Here is a 22,885-nt window from a genome sequence, read left to right on the forward strand (position 1 = left end):
CGGTTTCGGCAACAACACCCTTTCTTGATAAAAACTCTCAGCAAGTTAGGAATAGAAAGATCATATCTCAACATAATAAAAGCCTTATATGACAAAACCACAGCCAACATCATACTCAATGGGCAAAAACTAGAACAATTTTCTCTATGAACAAGAACAAAACAGGGATGCCCACTCTCACCACTCCTCTTCAACATAATACTGGAAGTGCTAGCCATAGTGATAAGACAAGAAGAAGAAATAAAAGGCATTTAAATTGGAAAAGAAGAAGTAAAACTGTCCTTATTCACAAATGACATGATATTTTACATAGAAAACCCTAAAGACTCCATCAAAAAACTACTAGACTTAATAAATAAATCTGGCAATGTAGCAGGATACAAAATTAACACCCAGAAGTCAATGGCTTTTCTATATACCAACAATGAACTCAGAGAAAGAGAAATTAAAAAAACAACAACTTGATTTACTATTGCAACAAAAAAATTAAGATACCTAGAAGTAAACTTAACCAAAAAGACAATAAACTTATACTCAGAAAATTTCAGGATGCTAAAAAAAAAAAAAAAAAAAGATAGAGGAAAATATGAACAAATGGAAGAATATACCATGTTCATGGATTGGTAGAATCAAGAACATTAAAATGTCCATACTACCCAAAGCAATCTATAAATTCAACACAATCCATATTAAAGTGTCAATGGCATATTTCAAAGACCTAGAACAAATTCTCTAAAAATTCATCTGGAATTAAAAAAAAAAATTAAATAAATAAAAAAGACCCCAAATAGCTGCAGCAAGCTTGAGAAAGAAGAACAATGTTGGAGGGATCACAATACCAGATATCAAGCTATACTACAGAACCACTATTCTCAAAAGTCCCTGGTAATGGCACAAGAACAGATATATAGACCAGTGGTATAGAACAGAGAACCCAGAGATTGACACAAACCAGTATGCTCAATTAATGTTTGACAAAGAAGGCAAGAGCATACAATGGAGACAAGACAGTCTCTTCAATAACTGGTGTAGGGAAAACTAGACAGATAGTTGCAAAAAAAAAAGACAGAGAGAGAGAGAGAGAGAGAGAGAGAGAGAGAGAGAGAGAGAGAGAGAGAGAAGAAAGAAAGAAAGAAAGAAAGAAAGAAAGAAAGAAAGAAAGAAAGAAAGAAAGAAAGAAAGAAAGAAAGAAACTAAACCACCATCTTCCACCATACACAAAAATAAACTCAAAATGGATACAGGACTTAAATGTAAGATGGGAAACCATAAAAATCTTAGAAGAAGCCACAGGCAACAAAATAGCAGACATTTGTTGTAGCAATATCTTTACTGATACAGCTCTTAGGACAATGGAAACTAAAGAGAAAATAAACAAATGGGACTATATAAAAATAAAAAGCTTCTGAACAGCAAAAGAAACCATCAACAAAACAACAAGAAAGCTCACTGCATGGAAGAGCATATTTGCTAGTGTTATTTCCGATAAGGATAACATTTATAAGGAACTCATACAACTTAGCAAAAGGAAGATAAACAGTCCAATAAAAAAATGGGCAAAGGACCTAAATAGACACTTTTTGAAAGAGGACATTCAGAAAGCCAAGAGACATATGAAAACATGCTCAAAGTCACTAATCATCTGAGAGATGCAAATCAAAATGACAATGCAGTACCAACTCATACCTATCAGAATGGCTATCACCAACAAATCAACAAATGACATGTGCTGGAGAGGATGTGGAGAAAAAGGAACCCTTCTTCACTGCTGGTGGGAATGCAGACTGGTGCAGCCACTGTGGAGAACAGTATGGCATTTCTTCAAAAAACTAAAAATGGAACTGCCATTTGATCCAGTAATAGCACTTCTAGGAATATATCCCAAGAAAACAGAAACACCAATCAGAAAGATATATGTACCCCTATGTTCATAGCAGTGTAATTACAATAACTAAGATTTGGAAACAGCCTAAATGCCATCAGCAGATGAATGGATTAGAAAACTGTGGTACATCTACACAATGCAATACTATGCTGCTGTATAAAAAGAAGGAATTCTTACCATTTGCAACAGCATGGATGGAACTGGCGAGCATTATGCTAAGTGAAATAAGCCAGTCAGTGAAAGATAAATACCACACGATCTCATTTGTGGATAATAAAAAACATTACAAACTGTTGAACAAAAATAGACCGAGGCAAAGAAGCATCAAATAGACTGTCAAACCTCAGCAGGAAGGTAGGGGAGGTTTGGGGAGTGGGATAAGAGATCAAGTGAAGGACTTCTATGCATGCATATAAGCACAACCAACAGACACAAGACACTGGTGGTGGGGAGACCAGGGCACGTGCAGGGTGGGGGTGGGAGGATGGGAGAGTGGGGAGGGGAGGTCGAGGGGAGGTCAGTGGGGAAAAATAAAAGAGACATATATACTACTATTTGTAGTACCTTAAACAATAAAAAAAGCAAAAAATAAAATAAAGCAGAAGGATTAAATACTAAATTATCAATAGATAGGAGAGCAAGAAATAAGATTCATAGTCAACCTAAATAAACATTCAAAAGTCTCCCAGCCTCTATTGCAGAGACCTATGCAATTATTTAGGAGCAATGAGTGCATTGATCTGGGACTTCAGGGATGGTGCTTTGGGTGTGCGCTCTGCCTCAGGACTTTGGATGTGAGATAGGGATCCTTTTTTCTCCAGCTGGTTTGTTGTAAGAAATGTCCAAACCTGTAAAGAATGTTTATAAGAATTTATTTGATCCAAACAGAGGATATGCCTACCAGCAAGATCTCAACAGACTAAGATACAGCTAAACATCAGTTCTCAAACATCTCTCATTTGGAACAATTCAGTTCTCAAACAAGTTGTTCACAGAAGAAAAAAAAAATGTCTTAGTTGTTGAAAGAAAATTTCAGTTCTCAACCTAACAACCCTTTCATACTGATCCATCAGCGTGACAAAAAGCAGCTCTCAGGCCACAAACAAAGGAGAGATTGCCAGTCAACTTTCCACTGAGCCACATGTTAACACTTCAGGAAATTGTGCTGTGAATATTTTGTGTATATGTTTTGCTTTTGTTGTTGACAAAATGGACAAATAGCACAATTTTAAAACATAAAGAGGCCATCAAGAGTGCTAATGTTCCTAAGGGTGTGAAAGAAACAATAATCACAGGCAATTGAAGAGGTAGAAAAACAGTTGGTTTGGATAAATGAAAAGCATTTTTGAGGCAATGATAAGTGAAAAAGCAAAGATGCTGCATACCGACTTCCTGAAAGACACCCCTGGAATGAGTGCTGAAAGTCATTTGCTTAAGACTCATAGGGGATGGTTCGATAAATTTAAGAAAAGAAGTGTTTGTTTATAGATTGAACAGTACATTAGACATGTACTGTATATAAGAAAGGTTAAAACAGGTAGACATTTGGGGGTCTGGAACAAATTCATTCAATTTACATTATTTCTAATGGGGAAAAATGATTCGGTTTTCAAACAAATTGCTTCTCAAACAGCCTTCCAGAACAAATGAAGTTTGAGAACTGAGATTCCACTGTAAATACTGCTAAGAAATAACCATTTAAAGTTTCTTCTGGGCATTTAGGAATAAGGAGATAATGTAAGAGAGATTACAATGAGGTGGGAGAAAAGCCCAGGGTCAGATTACAGGATAGTTAACAATACTCTGTACTCTCATGAGGGTGGTTATGCCTATTTCAAGCGTGATAACTTAGATGCACAAAAACAATGGACAGAACTTGCTTAAGGCAAATATAAGCCTTTTATTAAAGAAGTTATAGGCCTGGGATGTGTCTACCCACCATGACCTGCCCAACTAGGAATTTATGATCAGATCACCACGTGAGGTTACTTTTGGTAAAATCCCGTTTTTGTGAACACATTTCTATTTATAAACAGCACAGGAAAGCTTGTAATGCAATGTGTTGTAATGAAAGGGAAAATAAGACATTTGGGGGGGCTAGCTATCTGAATCTGTGCCAATAACCGTGTCAATAACACATACTTGCTTGCCAATAAACTCCAGTCTTATCTGTGATGCCTGTCCTTCCTTGCAAAACCTGTTTCCTGGAATACCCCCTTTTTACAGATCCCATAAACCATGAACCATATACAATCCACTGAAGGGGTTGGCAGCACTGGTGCAGACAGGCCTTTGGGTGTAATCTCACTTCCCCCCAACTCATGGGGGGAGGTGGGGGAGAGAGCCTGCAAAGCCCATGAAAAGTCCAGAAGCCTGATCCATATTTGGGGGACAAAGGAACTCAGGGTATAAAGGGAAAGCTTCGTCCATATTCATCACTCAGGATTTGGAGACTGAGTCCCTGAGTCATGACACTGCAAATAAAGGTTCCTTCTCTGAATATCCTCTGAGTGATTAATCAGCCCGGCTGATTAATTCTCCTGCACCGCCTAGCAGCTTATCTGCAACAGTAAGGTAATATGTGAGAGCTGAATCCATCTAAACAGCCAGAATTTACTGATTATGGACCCACTGCAAAACTTGAGTACCAGTTTTACTGTAGCCATGTTCCTTAATATAAGATCTTTGGAAGTATTCAGTCCTACCTATGATTTCTCCTTCTAAGAAGAATGCTTCACAAAGGTACTTGACTGTAATCTGATCTCACTGCTTCTTGTCTTCCCATGAAAATCTTTCCACTTTTGCCTCTAAATCCCCATTCTATTCAAAGTAAATATTCAGTAGCCTCTGAAAATTCCTTCCACATGGAATTTTCTGTATTCCAAGCCCTAGCTAGTATCTGACTGGGCTTGGAATAAGGTTTCTTTATCTTGTGGTTGTTCCTTAATCTCCCTCATCTACTACATCTCATCTCAGAATATTGTTTTTGCACCTTTGAGGCTGTGCCTTTCACCACTACTTCTCCCTTCCCCTTTTTGTCACTATTGTCTTTATAAACACCAAACACTCTCTCTTATCTATTGAAAAATTTAACACAGTTTAGAGGATCCCACTGTAACTTTAAATGCCACGTGACTTAAATGTCCATATGAAAAATTCAGAGAGTAGTCTGAACTCATCAACTTCAGGAACTGTTAATTAGAGCCCACTTTAGTCATTAAGTCTCATGACCACACTCTAGAAAGATCTGATGATAAATCTCCAGTTAGATGTTCCCCAACTACTGCAATCTTACATCCTGTCTAAAACCTCTCATCCTTAGATTCCCATACTCAGTTCCTTCTGCTGAGCTCATTCTTTGACTATATATGGTCATTAGGCCCCTGACTTTTTATTGTCATCTTATATCTCACTAGAGACCTGATGTACAAAATTTGTGCAAGAGTAGGCCTTTGTAGCCACTGCGACCACCTAGATCCCTCCCTCAGCCTTGTAAACTGCCTGGATCCAAAAGGTCATCGGGAAGGTCATCCAGAAAGACATCTGGACAACCATTTGGTCAATTTGCATATTATACTTTTTTATTATTATTATTATAGATAGGCTTTTTCTTTTTCTTTTCTATAACACAAACTCCATGGCCCATTGCTTAAATCAATCCCTAATAATTAACATCATTGTTCTTGCCCCAGTTCTGTCACATGTCAGTGATTTTATTCACTCCCAGTTGTAAATCAATATCTGTCTTCTTATAATGCATACCTTTTCTGATAAACAGAGTTCAAGAGAATCACACAACTGTGCAGACTGGTGTCACTGAAATCTGTTTTCATCTTTAACACTAAGTAGAACAATAGTGTTGCCAGGAAAGTATTCTTTTTATCTATGTCATCTCCCATTGTCATAGATTTTCTCCAAAAGCATGTAAATATATTTCCAATCTTTAAAAACCCTGCTATTACCACTTCACGATCCTGCATACATAACAGCATGTCTCTTTGCTCTTCTTCAGAGTTCAATCTCTGGAAAGAGATTTTTATATTCAAATTTTCTTCTTCTTTGTGTCATCTCTAGCTTCATCCTACTACAGTTTAGCTTCTGATAAAAAAAAGACCTAGATTCTGACCTTGTGCTGTTAAAAATCAATTGACACTTTTCAGTCGTCATCTTACTAAACATTTCTTTAGCATTTGCTCTGTTGGACATTCCTTTTCTTCTTAAAACTACTTCCCTTCTCATTTAGGAACACTAATCATTTCTGATTCATCACTTATCTCTCTGAACTATTTTTGAGGTTCCCTTGACAACCTTTCTCTGCCCATGACTATTGTCTCAGTGAAAATACATCTATTCCTAAAGATTAATACAATATCATAGATAACATAGTGGGTAAGGAACTGGGTTTGGAATCTAAGATAATTTTATTGTAATCCTTGTGTGTCCTTGGAAAAATTAATTAGCTTCATAAAGACTTGATTTTCCTTCCATGAAAGAAGGATAACTACTCTAAAGGACTATAGTGCTAAATTATAAATGTTTAATAACATGAATTCTTGAATCATACTAATGGGACAAATTCTAGTAGTTACTTCCTGTAATCTTGGATAAATTACATATTTCCTTCTACCCTCAGTTTCCTCGTTTATTAAAAATGGATGATAATAACATTTACTTCAGAGGATATAATAAAGTTATTTAATACACAAGATTAAAATAGCTTCTTAAGAAGAAGATCTCTGAAAATACTCATCTATATAATAAAGAGCTAATATACTAATTAGACCAAACAGCAGAATAACTATCCAAGAACCTTCCTGATGAAGTCAGGGCTGTGAGGGCCAGCCCCTTACACAAATTTCATGCATTGGGCCTCTGGTTAGACTATAATGCTAAGAAATTCAAGCCTTGATAGGAGCAGGACAGAGATAAGACACAAAAAGCCTAATACTCTATTTGTTTTTGTTTTTTGTTTGTTTGTTTTTTGTACCTATAAAGCACTTTATTTTAAGAATATGTAGAGATAAGAAATCAGAATTTTAGAATTCACTTTCTTTTTTCTCTCTAATTTTTATTTAGGTATTACAAGTGTACATATCTTCCCATTGCCCCTCCCCTCCCAAATCCCATACATGAAGGCATACAAGTCCTTCAGTTGATCTCTTATCTCCCCCACCTCTCCCTAACCTTCCCACTGTAATTTGACAGTCTGTTTGATGCTTTTATTTTATTTTTTAAAAAATATATTTTATTGATTTTTTACAGAGAGGAAGGAAGAGAAACTGAGAGCCAGAAACGTCCAGAAACGTCGATGAGAGAGAAACATTGACCAGCCGCCTCCTGCACATCCCCTACTGGGGATGTGCCCGCAGCCAACGCACATGCCCCTGACCAGAATCGAACCGGGGACCTTTCAGTCCGCAGACCAACGCTCTACCACTGAGCCAAACCGGTTTTGGCTGTTTGATGCTTTTACTTGTTTCTATATTTGACCTCCAGAGGGCAATGTTGCCAGGCTGGAAATGTCTCCTCTAAAAGTTCTACCTCATTTCTATGAGCTTCTTTACATCACAGCTCCCTGAGGTGCACATTCTGAGGAGGCTCAACACCAGGAGCAGTTATTGTCAAGGAAACATCTCTTACTAATAATCTCTAGAATTTGCCTAAACAGGAATTTCTTGAATCTCAGATTTCTTCAGTTTAAAGGACTCTGTCACATTTCTTCCTGCTCCTTAAGAGAGATCTTCCAGAATACAGCTCAACTTTTTCACTGCCTAGCCATGTTCTCAAGGATCCTTCTGCTATTTGGAATGCTCTTCACAATGAGTAAGTAACATTATATTCCATGTGTCTGTCTCCATAGAAAGGAACATTGTTCTCACTGAATTATGACTAGAGACACTGTCCCGGTCTCATAGACTCAACATTGATGTTGTAGGAGAAACCGGAGCCCAGTCAGTGACCCAACCTGGTGGCCACATCACTGTCTCTGAAGGATCCCCTCTGGAGCTGAAGTGCAACTATTCCTATGGTGGAAGTTTTTCTCTCTTCTGGTATTTCCAATACCCCAACCAAGGTCTCCAGTTTCTCCTCAAGTATGTAACTGGGTCCACCCTGGTTACAGGGATCAAAGGTTTCAAGGCTGAATTTAGGAAGAATGAAACCTCCTTCCATCTGAGAAAACTATCAGCCCATTGGAGCGACTCGGCGGTGTACTTCTGTGCTCTGAGTGACACAGTGCCTGAGGCTGCAGGGGAAGCTGAGCACAAACCTCCTGAGACACTGGAGCTTTCAGAGAATGAAGAACACAGGTTGACCTGTTTTTAGCAACTCTCTCACTTGATGAAACTGAAGAGGATGGAATAGCAGAGCCTTGGGTAGTGCTTGGCTCCTGAAAAGAAACTGGAATGTCAACATTTCCTTCTTTTATTACTGGGTCATTTTAACAAAATGCAGAACAGAAAGACTTGTATAGATACTCTCCTTTGGGGTACTGTAGTCTGGAGATTCAGGATCCTAATTTAGTGTGACTAATGCAGAATTTATAATCTTTCACCTTCTGAACTTACTTTCTTTTTTAAAAAATTATTTATTTATTACATTGATTTGGGTGGCATTGGTCAACATGAACATATAGGTTTCAAGTCTGTGTGTCTATGTTACAAGATCTGTAAATTGCTCCGTGTGCCCACCACCCAAAGTCAAATCTTCTCCTGTCATTTATATTAGGACCCCCTTCTCCCCAACTCCCTTCTCTCTGGCAATCAGCACACTGCTGTTTGGGTTTACGAATTTCAACTTTATATCTCACATATGCGTGAAATCATATAGTTCTTAGCTTTTTCTGACTAACTTATTTTGCTGAGCATAGTGTTCTCAAGGTCCCTTCATGTTTCAGTGCACAGGTTTCTCAGGTGTGTGTCTGTGTTGAGCAGGAATTTCTGTGTTGATTTATAGTTGGTTAACTTGTTGAAATTTCAAAGGGAGAGGAAAAGATGTGTTCTCAGGCCACCATTCCTCTCACATCACTCTGAACTTACTTTCAACATGCTTCTCCCACTATCTTTTCTTTTTAATTGATAGCTACTCCATTCTTTCAGTATCTCTGGTTATAACCACAGAGTTATCTTTGACTTATTTTTCTCTCTCAATTTATATCTAATCCATCAGGAATTTAGTCAACACTATCTTAAATATTAAACCATAATCTGACCACTACTGCCATAGTTACTGCTAATTCTTTGGTTAAGCCACCCTCATCTCTCCAATGAATACTCTGAGAGACTTCTAATGGTCTCCCTGCTTGTGATCCTATATTCCCTTCCTAATACAACAGTGTTACTCAGTTTGGACTGCTATAACAAATACCATTGACTGGGAGGCTTATATACAACAGAAAATTATTTCTCATAGTTCTGGATGTTGAAAGTGTGAGGGCCAGACGAAAGGAAGATTGGGCAAAGGTTCAGAGGAGGGTAAAGGAAGGGTATCGGGTACTTCTATAATGTCAACAATAAAAATTAAAAATTAAAATAAGTGTAATATTAGGGTGTCAGTATGGTTGGATTATTATAAGAATCTGCTTTCAGGCTGAAAACTCCCCAGTTTCTCATTTATCCATTCATGGCAGAGAGTAGAAGAAAAATAAAAATAAAAAAAAGCAGGCTTTATTGGGACTTATATGAGGGCACTAATCCCATTAATGTGGGCTCCACTGTCATGGCCTCATCTAATCCTAGTTAACACCCAAAAACCCTCTGTCCTAATGCCATCACATAAGAATGGGAAGGTTTCAACATATGAATTTAGGAGTTGACACAAACATTCCATTTATAACAAGCAGCCAATGAGATCCTTTAAAACATAGGGTAGCCCTGGCCAGATGGCCAGGTTGGTTGGAGAGTCATCTGATACACCAAAAGGTTGTGAGTTCTATTCCTTGTCAGGGCCCATACCTAGGTTGTGGGTTTGATTCTGGGGGTGCATATGGGAGGCAACCAATTGATGTTTATCTTTCTCTCTCCCTCCCTTTCTCTCTGAAGTCAATGAAAATAAATCCTGAAGGAAGTTCTTTGTGCTGAAAGAAAATGATACTAAAGAAAACTTTGAGACTTCAAGAATGAAAGGCAAGCAACAGAAATAGTAACTATATAGTAAAATGTACGAGACTAGTTTTGTCTTCTTACTTAAATAGGTATGTCTATTGAAATCAATTATTAAAATACTAGAGGCCTGAGGCATTCCTTTCTCTGGCACCCGGGACCCAGGCTTCCCTCTCAGCCCTGACTTCACCTGGAAGGTCCCCCAGAAGGATGACCAGTCTAATTAACATATTACCCTTTTTTATTATAGATTACCTAGTACAGTTTTCAAAGTTTGAATAAATGAAAGAAACCTGACACCTATAACATAAAGTGGGAGCATAAAATAACCTATTAAATTGTTAAGATTTGTATATTTTGTTTGAAACACTAAAATAATAACTCTAATAGACTGTGAATGTTTAGGTAGTAGCCATCCTTACATGCAATCCTTAGATTGTATAAATGGCAATTTTTAAAAATTCACTGAAAACATAAAACAAAAACAAGTAGTCACATAATAAATAGATAGATTATAATAGAATATTGAGGAAGAAAAACAGAGGCATAAACAGAAAGTGAATAATAAAATGACAGACCTAAATGTAATAATATCAACAAGCACATTAATTATAAGTGGTCTAAACACATAAATTTAAAGACAGATTATTATTGTAAAATACTATCTATCTATTGTCTATATGGAACCCACTTTAACTATAAAAACAAATTAAAAATATGGAAAAGATATTCATTCAGACACCAATCTTAAAGAACATGTAAATATCAGAAAAATTAGACTTTAGAAAAAGAAATATTAAGAAATAAAGGGGCTGAAACCGGTTTGGCTCAATGGATAGAGCGTCGGCTTGTGGACTGAAAGGTCCCAGGTTCAATTCTGGTCAAGGGCATGTACCTTGGTTGTGGGCATATCCCCAGTAGGGGGTGTGCAAGAGGCAGCTGATCGATGACTCTCTCTCATCGGTGTTTCTAACTCTCTATCTCTCTCCCTTCCTCTCTGTACAAAATCAATAAAAATATATTTTTTAAAAAAGAAATAAAGGGGATATTACATAAATATAAAAGGGTAAATTTGCAAAGAATAATAATAATATTAATGTGAGAAAGCTTCAAAATGTTTGAAGCTACATTATTAGAGCTGAGAAGAAAAATAGATAAGTCTACAGTTATACTTGGAGACTTGAACCCTTTGTGCTTAATAAATAATAAATAAGTAGCCAGAAATCAGCAAGAATATAATGGCTTGCACAATACCATCAACCAGTTTGACCTTATTCATATTATAGAACACTCTGCAAAATGAAGCAATGCTTAGAAGGACATTAGTAACAGTAAATATTTACATTCAAAAAATTGAAAGACAAAAACCACATGGTCATATCAATAGATGCAGCAAAGCATTTGACAAAATCCAAAACCCATTTTTTATAAAAATTTTCAGCAAAGTGGGAATAGAGGGATCATACCTCAACATAATAAAGGCCATATATGGCAAACCTATAGCCAACATCATACTCAATTGGCAAAAACTAAAAGCATTTCCCTTAAGAACAGGAATAAGACAAGTATGTCCCCTTTCACCACTTTTATTCAACAGAGTACTGGAAGTCTTAGCCACAGTGATCAGAGGGGGGAAAAAGGGGGTGGGGGGGGCATCCAAATTGAAAAGGAGGAAGTGGAATTGTCATTATTCACAGGTAACATGATATTGCACATAGAAAACCCTAAAGACAAGCAAAAAAATACTAGACTTAATAAATGAATTCATCATTTATGAATTAACATTCAGAAATTGGTGGTATTTTTATACACCAACAATGAGCTCTCACAAAGAGAAATTAAAAAAAGAAATTCCCTTTATCATTGCAACAAAAGATGTAAGATACCTTGGAAAAAACTTAACCAAGGAGGTAAAAGTCCTGTGTTTTGAAAACTACAGGACATTGAGAAAAGAAATAGAGGAAGATACAAACAAATGGAAGAATATACCATGTTTATAGTTTGGAAGAATTAATATCATTAAAATGTCCATACTACCCAAAGCAATCTATAGATTCAATGCAATCCCCATTGAAATGACAACAGTATATTTCATAGACCTAGAACAAGCACTCTGAAAATTTATATGGAACCAAAAAACTCCCTGAATAGTTGTAGCAATCTTGAGAAAGAAAAAGAAATTAGGAAGGATAACCACAGTACCAGATATCAAAATATACAACAATGCATTGTAATCAAAACAGCCTGGTTCTGGCACAAGAACAGGCATATAGATCAATGGAATAGAACAGAGATCCTAGAAATTTACCAAGTCATTATGCTCAATTAATATTTGACAAAGCACTGTAGGCAAGAGCATATAATGGAGTAAAGACAGTTTCTTCAATAAATGGTGTTGGGGAAATTTGACAGGTACATAAAAAAAACAATGAAACTAGACCACCAACTTACACCACACACAAGAAAAAAACTCAAAATGCATTAAAGACTTAAATGTTAAGTCATAAAACCATAAAAGTCCTAGAAGAAACCATAGGCAGCAGAATCTCAGACATATATCATAGAAATATGTTTTCTGTTATATATCTGAGGGCAATGGAAACAAAGAAAAACATAAACAAATGGGACTATATTAAAATAAAATGCTTTTGTACAGCAAAAGAAACCACCAACAAAATGAAAAGGGATCCCACTATATGGGAGAACATAGCCAATTACACACTGAGTGGCCAGATATTATAATCTCTGAACACATAATAATCTGGCCATTCACATATATATATTTAGAGGCCCGCTGCATGAATTCATGCATGGATAGGGTCCAGCCAAGGGAGGGGACATGGAGGGTTAGCTGGCCTGCCTGCTGGTCGAACTCCTAGTTGATGGGACAATTTGCATATTAGCCTTTTATTATATAGGATATACACTGAGTGGCCTGATTATTATGTGTTCAGAGATCATAATATCTGGCCACTCAGTGTACATTCATATCTTCCCTATCATTCCCTCTCATCCTTTCACTTTGTCTCCCCGTTAATATTTCAGCTTGGGGAGGGGGGCAGGCAGCAATTCTTAAATTATGGCCACGTATTAATTTGTCTGGAGAATTTTAAAACCACAATGAGATATCACCTCACACCTGCCAGAATGCCTAATATCAACAAATTAAATGACAAGTTTGTGGAGAAAAGGGAACCCTAGTACACTGTTGGTGGAAATGCCGACTAATGCAGCCACTATAGAAAACAGTATGGAGTTTCCTGAGGGGAAAAAAATTAAATATGAAACTGCCATTTGACCCAGTAAACCCACTTCTAGGAATGTATCCTAAGAATCCTGAAATACTAATCAGAAAGAATATATGCAACCCTAAGCTCAAAGCGTCACTATTTACTATAGCTAAGATCTGAAAACAGTCCAAGTGCCCATCCAAGTGCCCAGTCCAAGTAGATGAGTAGATCAAAAAGCTGCAGTACATTTATACAATAGAATACTATGCAGCTATAAAAAAGAAGGATCCCTTACCCTTTGAGACAGCATGGAAGGACTTGGAGAATATTATGCTAAGTGAAATAAACCAGTCAGAAAAAGACTAGTATCACATTATCTCATTTATATGTGGAATCTAATGAACAAAATAAACTGGAACAAAATAGATCCAGAGACATGAAAGCATAGAACAGACTGGAAAATATAAAAGGGAAGGGGGTAAATTTGGGTGGGAAGAGATTATCCAAAGAATTATATGCATAACCTATGGACACAGACAATAATATAGTGAAGGCCTACGGGGGGCAGAGGAGGGGGACAGGGTTTTATGGAGGGGGTCACTGCGATTAAAGAAAGGGGGCATCTATAATTCTCTCAACGATGAAGATAAAATTTTTAAAAAGAATAAACTCAAAATGTGTTAAAGACTTCACTATTAGACTTGAAACCATAAAAATCATAGATGAAAACATAGGCAGTAAAATCTCAGGACATTTCTGTTACCAATATTTTCCCGATATATCCCTTCAGTCAAGGGAAACAAAAGAAAAATAAACAAGTCAGACTACATCAAACTAAAAATATTTTTCACAGCAAAAAGACAACTCACTCAATGGGAGAACATATTTGCCAATAATGCATATGATAAGGGTTTGATATCCAAAATTTTTAAAGAACTTATACAACTCAACACCAAAACAAACAAATAATCTAATTAAAAATGAACAGATGACCTAAATAAACACTTCTCCAAACAGGACATACAAGTAGCCAATGGACATAAGAAAAGCCACAAAGAGATATGACTTCGCTCTTTCAGAATGGCTGTCATCAATAAATCAACAAACAAGTGTTGGTCAGGGTGTCTGCACTGCTGCACAGTCCACCCTTCACGGCCACCACACCAGCAGCAGCTGTGGCCCTCAGCCAGCCTGTCGAGGTTAGTGACCCTGCAGTCATAGCAGAAGTTGAAGTTGGTGGGGAAAAGCGGGAGAGATGGTGGTGCTCAGGGATGGGCACTTACTTCAGTTCCGACAAGTGCAACTTGGTCTCCATGGTCAGCAGCTGCTCCAAGTCCAGCTCTGTCTGCTCACTGCCCATGGGATTGCCAGCAGAGTGCTCAGTCCATCTGTCCATGGGTAGAACTCCTGTTTGGAGGGGGCGATGAGGTTGAGGTACACCTCCTCCTCCCCATGGTCATAGCTGGGGCCTGTTTCTTTGTCTACCCATTTTGACTGCCTCTTTGTGACTTTTCTATGTGTTATATAGATCTTCTATGACTCCAGTCTTTGTGGGGTGGCCTTATGTAGTAGTTGTTCTGTGGGACTTAGTGGTGCTGTCTCCTATAAGGAGATGAGTGTAGCTTTCATCTACTTCATCACCATCTTTATATCCACAGAAAAAAGATAAACATTTTATTAATTAATTAGTTTCCCAGTACATGAAATTTATACACATTAAAAGGGAATTAATTAGAGGAAATATTTTAATATTGACATTTGCACTTTATAATAGAAGTGTCAGAGATGAAAGAAAATTATTTAAATGTATATGAAAATCTCCCTCCTGTCATAGCCTGAGGTGCACCGAGGAACCCAGAGTCAAGTCCCCACTTACCAACACACGCATCGAAATCGAGAGAGACCCAGACCGGGCCAGCCTCACCTTGGTCAAATCCCACTGGGCCAGGTGTGTAGCTTCAGGTTTCCTGGCCAGGTGCTGGGTGCGGGGCATGGCCTCAGGTCTCTGGCCCAGCCTCAGGGTCCCCGGCCCCAGCATGAGGGTATGACAACCATTTGCATATTAGCTCTTTATTAATATAAGGCTAATTAACTTTAAAATGTTATTGAATTTATTGGGGTAACATTGCTAAATATAATTATACACTTGCTATGATTTCAAGTGTACAATTCTACAATATATCATCTGTATATGGCACTGTGTGTTCACCGCCCAAAGTTGTCTCCTCCCATCACCATATATTGTATTTGGCCCCCTTAATTCTAAATCTTAGTTTTATTATCTGTTTGCAGGCAAAATAACAACAACCCTTTATTTTTGTATAATCACATTTATGCATGTATTTTAATTATATTCAAACACTTTTAGTTATTAAAAAAAAATGCTATGAGCCTCCACTTCCTCCTAACAAGTATAAAGCTGAACAAATTGAAAATAAACTATCTTTCTGAAAATGTCAGGGAGGTAAATTCACAGGGCAAACTGCTGCCACCAAAACTGGAGAAAGTGACAAGTGAATATAGAAAATCACAAATGACAGGAACAGAATCCCTGAGCAGACACCTCCAAATTACTGGTACTCTGGGACAAAAACGGAGTTGTACTTGATGAGTTGCTGGAGGCTCCGTATGAACAACTCTGAGTTAAAAACTCCTCAACAGAACCCAGCATTGGCACTGTAGTGGGATACACTTTTGTGAGTTTTACTTACAGGACCTCAACTAGGTCCTCGCAGTGAATATTGAAGAAAAATCCCCTGGTGTTCCTAGCTGGAGGGGGGGAGAGGAACCACTGGAAATAGGCCAGAGCATTCTGAACAGCAATCCCTTTAGAAATCATTTTAATGATCAAAAAAGAATATGTCTTTCAAGAGTTTAACTCATTCTAGCACAGTGTAAATACTTAAAAAAAAAAAATTATAGGTAAAGAAACAGGTGCCCAGGAAACAAATTACTTTGTCCATGACCAACACATTATTGTGCATTATGGAAAGTAAACTGAGTTCTAAATGTTCCTGACTGTAAGGTAAGCCAAGTATTTTCAGCTTACAATATCACTGGTGTTTTCTCTTATATACATTTATCAGCAGTAAAGGGTAGGCAGAGTAGAAGAAGGATACAGGGAAAGAGAGAAAGCAGGAAGAAATATTTTGAAACAACAGAATACATATCCATCACACAGAAGATATACTTCCTGATGCTTGTTGAATACTAGGGCTGCAGATTTGATCAAGAAAACCTGATACAACACTCTCTAACCTGTGATTGATTTGTTGCCCTGGATCTGGTCCACATCTCTCTACAGGGTTATAAATGCTGTATTCTTTACAGCTACTTCTCCTTTTACTGAAAATGGAAACTTTTTTTCTTTTGTCCTGTCATAGCCCTGGTTACTTACTGGGATCATTATATATTCTTCTACTACTACACCAACTGTGTACAAAATTTTCTTTTATTCTCAGGACTGAATGTAGGGCAGTTGGTAAGAGAGGAAATGAAGATAGTTAGTTTTTCCTCCATTATTCAGTGGGTGAGATTTTACATGTGAAGTGGGAACTGAAAGTTTACTTACCAATATCTTATCTATTGTGTGAACATCAGTTCCTCAAGACTTTAATCTCTGCCACCTTCAAGAGCAGCAGGCTCTTTGCTGGCAGATCTTAACATGGGAATTAGAAATATGGGAATGTGGTTAATTATGGTGCCTGTTGAGGAGGAATGAGAGGAGTAGCAATGAGCTTTAGAGAATCATCTAAATAGGTTGATCGAGACACAACCCAGTTTTATGTATGCAATCTCATGGAATAAGTAACATAAATTTTATTGTACTGAATAGGAAACTACATGAGTGGATTAAATAAATTGTGAGACCTAGCTGGTGAATGGAAATGATGCAGCTTTAATCTAAGTATATCTAACTCAAACATCAAGTCATTTAGTCAGAATTTAGTAGTTCTCCACCAAATTATTTTGTATTAAATTGTTTTTATATCCAATATTATATCTGTTTTCATGAGTCCTGAGCTCCCTTGAAGAGCTTTGTGGCTCTGAGAAGAGGCTCACACAGAACTGGAATCCATCAATGGATGGCTACTGGAGAAGGACTCAGAAAGGAGCATTATTGAAAAGAGCTCATTTTTTCATCTCTCCACAGGGGGGTAGTATTTCAAAAGGTAAAATTCTTCCTCAAGTCAAAGGGAAGTTTTGGGGTGGAGGAAGGGGAGGATGAAGGGGAGATGATTTGATTGACTGCCACACAGATGCTTCTGCCTTTTTACTCAGATCAAAGTGGGTGGCAAGTGTTGCTCTAGCCCAGGGGAGCCACTTTCCAGGGGGAGGGATCTTTCAAGACCGGCTAAAGTCAGTGAAGAGGCCTCCAGGTGACAGGAAGAAAAGATGTTCCTGAAATTCTCAGTGTTGATCCTTTGGATTCAACTTGCATGTGAGTATGAGAAATTCTCGATTTAAATTAATGGGAAAATCTAAAGAGATGGGAAATCCTTGAGGGCAGCTTATTTTAATGGTAAAGAGTGAAAGAAAGAACTAAAGAAGGAAGGAAGAAAGGAAGAGAGGGAGAGAAGGAAATGGGAGGAAGGAAGAAGGATCATTACAGGTTGGGAATAGTCCCTAACTCCCTTACCCAGTGCCTTCTGCTTTGTTTCTGAACAGGGGAGAGCACCCAGCAGCTGGAGCAGTCTCCTCGGTTTCTAAGCATCCAGGAGGGAGAGAATTGCACTGTGTCCTGCATTTCCTCAAGCGTTTTCCCCAGCTTGCAATGGTACAGACAGGAGCCTGGGGAAGGGCCTGTCCTCTTGATGACATTAACTAAGGGCGGAGAAAAGAAGGAGCAGAAAAGACTAACATTTCAGTTTGGTGAGGAAAAAAAGGACAGCTCCCTGCTCATCACTGCAGCCCAAGCTGGGGATTCAGGCATCTACATCTGCGCAGGCGCACAGTGCTGGCGGGGCACCTGCTGCCTGCACCCAAACCCTGCAGCTGGCTCAGTCACACTGCTGTCACATTCCTCCGGCTCTTCCTCATATACCTCTTGGCATGAACAATGATAAAGACTTCAGCCCTTCATGGAACCACTTCCGCTACCTTTTCAGAACATTCCAACATGGACTGGAGAATGAGTCCTCTATTGTACGACAAACTTCCTGGAATGCACCTCACTGTTTGAACCAGTAAAAACGTGGATCTACAGCTCCCAATGTAGGCAGTGGAGGGACAAATGGAAGATATCAGACAGATTTCATCATAGATCTGATTGGTCATTCTGTTTTCCAAAAGATCACAACCAGGAATGGTTAGTACAAGGTCACAGAAATTAGTCATTTTGCAGCTTTTTATCCTAGCATCCTGGAGTTGATTAAAATTGGTACATCCCTAGTCTATTAAACTGGAGTAAAAGGTAGAAGTATAGTAAACAATAATTAGAGATACAGAGAACAGACTGATTGTTTTCAGGGGGGGAGGAGGAATGGGATTTGGGATAAAAAAATAAAAGGGGAATAAAAGGTACAGATGTCCAGTTACAGAATAAATAAGTCATGTGGATATAATTAATGCACAGCATGGGGAATATAGTCAATAATATCATGATAACTTTCTGTTGTTGTAACCCTCAACAATACCTGAGGATATTTTTTCCAGTGTTTTTCAGAGAGAGTCAAAGGGAAGAGGGAGAAAAACCGCAATGTGAGCGAGGCACATACACTAGCTGCCTCCCAAGGTGCCCCAACTGGGACAGGGAGCAAACCCATGATGCAGGCATATGCTCTTAACCAGAGTCAAACCCTTGACCCTGCAGCATGCAGGGTGATGTTCTACCACTTAATGACACCAGCCAGGGCTATTATAATTTTGTATGGTGACAGACATGTGGTTACTAGACATATCATGGCGATCATATCATAAGGTATATAAATATAAAAGTACTATCTTGTATACCTGAATGTAATATTATATGTCAACTATATTTTAATAAAAATTTTAAAAATAATTAGAATAAAGTTGCCATTTTTAAACAAAAAATGCCCAAAGTATACTCCAATAACAATCCACTGTGATTCCAAAGCAATAGCCCAGGTTGATTGTTCTGAAACTGCTTGTATTTGGATAGGATTTGCTCAGAAATTAGAGTTTGAATGGCAGGTAGCAATACCTTCACATTTTCAAGGCTGAAAAAGATAGAAGTTGATAGTTCCCTACACCTGGCAGGCCCTCCACTGGCCCATTTTTATACTTGAATTCTTATTTGTTCTCTAAAGCAAGATGATATAATACAAAACACATGGGATTTGGAGTCACAATAACCCAGGTTCAAATTCTGTTTTTGCAATTTTCTAGCTCAGTATCCTTTGGCAATCTTATGTAATAAAAGAATAATATGCAAATAGACTGAACGGCAGAACAAGCGAGCAACCCATCAAAGTGTAATAGGCTAATTATATGCAAAGGCTGCTCAACCACTGGCTATGGCAGGCACTAACCACCAGGGAGTCCCCATAGCCTGACCTGTGCCCTCTCACAATCTGGGACCACTCTGGCGATGTTGGAGAGCTTGTTTCAGCCCAATCCCGCAGACCACTCCCTTTGGGAGGGTACAGATGGAGGGTTCATGGTTGGTGAGCACTGTTGAGGCAGCACAAGCCTCTCAGCCCACGACAGGCAAAGTGGAGCCAGGATGAGTAGAAGAGGCAGGTAGGAGCTACAGGCGACATTGGACTGTGGGTTCCAGCCCAATCCCTGCAGGCCATCTAAGGGACTCCACCAGTGCATGAATTCATGCACTGGGCCTCTAGTATATATCTATACTAATAAAAGGATAATATACTAATTAGAGCAGACATCTTCCGGGCATCATTCTGGACATCCTTCATGACAAAGCTGAGGCCGGAGGGAAGCCAGCCCAATTCCCATTTGCCTACAGGCAGCTCGGGAAGAGCCAGACTGAGTCCTGGGTGCTTGCCAGCAGTGGGAGGAGGGAAGCCTGGGACCTGAGTGCTGGAGGGAAGCCGGTGCCAGCAGCTGGGGGAAGGAAGGCCTACTCTTTTATTTTATTTTATTTTATTTTATTTTATTATTTTATTATTTTATTTATATTTATATTTTAAAATATATTTTATTGATTTTTTACAGAGAGGAAGGGAGAAGGACAGAGATTTAGAAACACTGATCAGTTGCCTCCTGCATACCCCCAATAGAGAATGTGCCTGCAACCAAGGTATATGCCCTTGACCAGAATCAAACCTGGGACCCCATAGGCTGACACTCTATCCACTGAGCCAAACTGGGGAAGGCCTACTCTTGAACAAATTTTCATGCATCAGCCCTTTAGTATAAGGATGAGATGCTAAGTGTCCATCAGGGTAATGACTTTATGTAGCCATGCCTGGCTTCTTCTCCCTAGTGATGACTAGCCTCCTTGAAGTTTCTTCAACCCAGGAACACGACTTGCTTTATAGCCAGGTGAAAACATTTTACACTTTAACCAAATGTCTGTGAAGCATTTTCCCATGCCTCATTTCATTTGATCCTCACAGAAGTCCTGGAGTAGGTAGATAGGAGACTCGGTGGAATCCCATTTTCTTTTCCTTTGCTGGAAAACAGAGTTTTAGAAAGCTTAGAAACTTGCCCCAACTGAATAGAAAAAAGAAATGGTGGACCTTGAAAGTGGCTTTTGGTTTTCTCACTGCATAGAATATCGTCAAACATTACTATAGTTAAATACTTTACCCTTTGTTCTCCCTGCATGATCTATAATAATAATCTGCTTCTTATTGATATTTACTGCTGTGTTGCTGACAATTACCTGAAAGAGAAGGTGGGGTGATTCGTTGGGCTGAAAAAAGTTTAGCTAAATTAAAAAGCAGATCTAATATAGCAAGTTTATTCTATATCTATAAAAGGCTATGTTGACTCATACATGCATGATACATAAAAAGCTCTCACTGGTGCCAATTGCACACATGTATGTTTCAATCTGTCATTGTCAATCGTGAATTTGGTTGACACTTCTGTTATAGAAAAAGGGCAAATAGTGATATTAAAATATTTCTTCTAATTAATTTTCTTTCAATGTGCATGAACCCACTGGTTAGTTATATTCATCTAAGATTCCTAAATACATGTCAATAATAAAACCTATCTGGTTAACTTTCTACCAATGAAATGAGATATAATATACAAAATTATGTGAAGTCTCAGGTATAGCATACATACTCAGTAAATGCCTCTGATAATAATATTAATAATGCCTCTAAATAAATGTGACCCTTATGATGAAATTTTTACTCACTCCACAAGGAGGAATGAGTTAATCTCTACCTAATATTCTGAACCCCCACCTTGGTAGTCAGGAAGGTAGACTGAGAGTTGCCAACGTAGTTACCATCCCCTTTTCTTCCATAGCAACAGAGCTCTCCACTTTTATTTGGGCAACAGTATCCCCAGATTTTTTTTTAAGCCCACACATTTACATCCTTTCTTACAATTAGGTGTTGCAGATAGCACAGTGCTGACCAATGAGACATAATCAGAAACCTGCTGGGAATTTCCTGTAAAGTTTTTGCTTTCTTGGCACAGGCATGACATTATCCTGTCCCTATTTCCAACTTTTTTCTTCCCAATACATGAAAGTGATAACTTTACCATAAAGGATAGCACAAGCATAAGCCCTTTCCAATTACAAGCCAAGTCAAATCCCTCCCCCAATTTATTTTTGCATGAAAAGAATTAATAAATCATTATTTGGTTGAGTTTTTGTTATTTGCAGCTATCTACAATCATAACTGCAGTAGGAATAATATAAAATGGCTTTGCGTTTTTCTGTGCTATGTCTAATTGCAGAAAAAAAGATATGAACAAAGTGCTGTCTTTATGCAAAGAAGAACCTGCATTCCCATTGATCTTGAAATATCAATTTTCCTGTAAATACTTATCAATAAAAAAACTTTTATTTTCTATTTAGAGAGGCTTCATCTCTAAACTTTAAAATTTCTTACACTCATGGGAGACTGTGGAATGAAGATTTTTATCCTAAGTCTTTTAACCATAGACAATATCAATTTCCATGCAAATAATTAATAACTGTGATCTAACTTTTTTTCATTTTTAGATTTCAAAAGGAATTTATTTTTTTCTTGTAGTTTAACCTCATATTTCTCCAGTAACCACTCCAAAAGAAGCCCCTGGAAATCTTAGTACATAAAATCTTCATTTTAAAGATTATAAGGGCAAGTATAAATTAGAAATAAGAATAAATAAATTTTCATTCTTCCCAGTATAAAAAGGAAAAGACACTTTTCCTCTCCCTTTTCTTAGAGTATTTATGTTGGAAAACTTTGTGGTTGTGAATTCTTTCTTTGTTTCTTTGAGATGTGTGTAAATCTTTTTAAAAGGTAAAGAAGCTTCTTTCCAGTTTTACAATCCAGAAGATTTTTCTCAAGCACCTAGAAGCCATTTCTGAAATGTAATCAAGGTTATATCCAAGTTTCTGTGGGTTGTAGGAATCTAAATTCTCCTGGCACCTTGCAAACTTGCCTCCTGTCATAAAGATATGAAGAATGTTGCCATTGGACAAAGGTAATGACCCCATTTACCAGGTATGTTGAGAAGAACTATAGCAAATGGTGCTGTCCAGGCCTCTTATTTGAGGACTGATTGTA

At 37.9% G+C, this 22,885-nt stretch overlaps 1 long non-coding RNA gene and 1 gene segment (V, D, J or C); both read left to right on the forward strand.

Annotated features, from left to right (window-relative positions):
* LOC311611518 (T cell receptor delta constant-like) overlaps positions 1 to 22,885 on the forward strand; it is a 312,126-nt gene that overhangs the window by 23,499 nt on the left and 265,742 nt on the right.
* Positions 17,213 to 18,094, forward strand: LOC311610124. The gene is made up of 3 exons (XR_014792902.1): positions 17,213 to 17,386; positions 17,496 to 17,655; positions 17,883 to 18,094. It is a non-coding gene; the product is annotated as an uncharacterized lncRNA (long non-coding RNA).

Source organism: Pipistrellus hanaki, assembly GCF_964339955.1.
Source record: "Pipistrellus hanaki genome assembly, chromosome: 1".
Taxonomy (NCBI): domain Eukaryota; kingdom Metazoa; phylum Chordata; class Mammalia; order Chiroptera; family Vespertilionidae; genus Pipistrellus; species Pipistrellus hanaki.